Genomic DNA, 2699 nt, shown 5'->3' on the forward strand with positions numbered 1-2699 from the left:
CATGTCTGCTCAGTCATCAGTCCAGTCCTGGAGAAGAACTCTTGGCAAAAGATCCAACAGATAGGTTCCTTTCCCTGATGAAAATTTGGATGTTACTGGATCTTTGATACTGTGCAAAATCCCAAAATCCCTCAACTAAGCTATATTCTGTTAGGTAACCTCGGTTGGTAAATGTTTACGTAAGCCACTACATATGACTGAAGTGTTTGTACAGTGCATTAAGATGTAGTTTATGAAAACCAATAAACATAGAAGCACTACTAATAAAGATTTAGCAATTTTACGGTACAGAGTATGTGTGTCAAAAGCATGCTTATCAAATCCAGTGTAAAAGCTATGACACAGTAGGCCTTATTTTACGCACTCGAAAGCCCCAACATCACTGCTGCTGCAGCAATGAGAGAATAAAACTAGCTTTGTCCTGCACTATCAAATCACAAATTGTATGTCTTTGAATCCTCAGAAGGGAAAACGCAACGGTGTCGGATCCGGTGATCTTGAAGGTTATGACCAGGGACAGGTATTTATGGAGATTAATTTTATCATTTGTGTTTTTTTTAATATTGGTATCGGAGGAGATTGTTAAAGATTGATTTGTACTCTTGGTGGAGATGAATGGAAATTTTGGAAAATACAATTATTTTGCAATTGGGGTATTAACTCAGTATGAATATTAATTACTTTCCAAATAATTAACATTAAAGATTCGTTGGATTCTGGTAAAGATGCAGTATGGCCAATAGACAATATTTGTTAGATTGAGACTGTATTTAACACACATTCATAAAAAAAAACGAAAAAAAACTTGCGGCCCTCAAATTGACACTTTCAAATTATCGGTGAAATATTGAATTCTCCGTCTTTTGAATTCACTAATGTAATCAGAACACCTGGAATGTCATGTAATGCAGCCTACTTGAATATATATAACGAATTCAAGTGAAAAAAACTCCGAAAAAGAAGAATATGAAATTCACTATGAAACGACGCAATAGTAAATTTGCGAATGTGTTCATATTTCGTTATTACACCTCTATTTCGTGATTTGTCTCGATTGTTTTATCCGCATATTATTAATCAGAATCACTTAATTCGTGAAGATTAGCAAAAATCTATCGTATATTTATTATATCGTGATTTTCGCGATCTCCATAAATACCCGGCCTTGGTTATGACGACTTAAATTGAAGATATATAATTTCTGAATGATGCTCTCCCGACCCATGGCTACTCAACAAAATGTTCTTGTTTTGATCTCGGCTATCATTTCAGAAAGTTTGCTCAAAAGCTCGACTTTACTCAGTAGCTTTATAATTATCCCAACCTGTGAGTCCAGAACTGCACTGCTTATTTTTAAGACTCGAAAACATGAACTGAGCGTTTTACTTGAGAAAACATCGCTTTTCCGGTATCTGGCCTGCGAACAAAGTGAACTCTGATCTTATCCGATGTCTTAAACGACGTGTTACGTCTTGTCGTGCGGTCTACACAGACAGCCCGGTGATGAATTAGTCCACCATTAATTAGTTCTTATCCGTCTAATGAGTCTCGGAATACATTAATGTATTAATACACTTCGTGGGGAGCCACGCTAACTTAGTTGGTAGAGTGACAGGCTGTGGATTTGGAAAGTAGAGGGTTCGATTCCGGCAGAGGGCAAGCTTAACAGTTCTGATATCGTCTCAACAAATTCATACTTCTGTGATAAATGAGACGCAACGTCACATACTTATAATTGAAGGCCAGCGTTTGGTTACCGAGTGAAGAAAACAGGTTAGCTGTACTATGGGGTATGGATGATAGCTCACGCACGTTCGTATACTCAGCGTAGAAGATACTAGTAAAAGAGTGCTGATGGCAACATGGTTAGGTGTCGACTATTAGTCTGACGGACAATGTTTTTTGCGACCTCTATAGGAAACTGAAACTTAAAACCATCACATACACACAACCCACTCCACCTCACCTCAATCGATTACTAAGACATCAGAACAATAAGTGTGTTATCGACCAAATGTGGCATTTTCGGATTTTCAAACTTTCTGACTATTCCCGCCTTGTAGAATCAGTATCTGTCATTGGTTCTCTCATAAACCCATTTGTAGTATTAGAAACTGAAGTTCATGTAATATCCTGTTCCAAAAAATAAAGTGAATAGAAACTTTGTTTTTGCTCTCCTGAAAAGTTGCCTTTTGGTTCATAACCCACTTATTGTACTGAGATCTTCAATTAGTAAAGATTTGCATGTTTTGGTGGACGAAAGTCATACCAATATACACATCGATGTACTACATTTTATGCATGCATCAGTAAATTCTTGTGAAAATGAATTAAGTGTTCCGAAGTAAGCTACAAACGTTGCTTATCCGAAAGAAGGAGAAGAAATTTTAAAATGTACATAAAAATTCCTTATAGTCTTAATGGATTTGAGGAGAACTGCTGAATATCACAGTCGCAAAGTTTATTTTTGTGTTTGAACAGAGGTTATAGCATTTTACTGTTGCGAAAGTCCTGCAGTGTTTTTAATTATAATTATAATTTACTATAACTTATAGGTCTATTTATTTTTTAATTACAAATAATCATGTATGTTTTGCTTAAAATATAAAAAATAACTTTTTTTTTCCTCCTCCCATTCTTCACTGAAAATTCATATTGGAGCCAATAAGAACATTAAAGAAACAGTCTACTACCTTCTA

This window comes from Periplaneta americana, chromosome 3 (assembly GCF_040183065.1).
Source record: "Periplaneta americana isolate PAMFEO1 chromosome 3, P.americana_PAMFEO1_priV1, whole genome shotgun sequence".
NCBI classification, from domain to species: Eukaryota; Metazoa; Arthropoda; class Insecta; order Blattodea; family Blattidae; genus Periplaneta; species Periplaneta americana.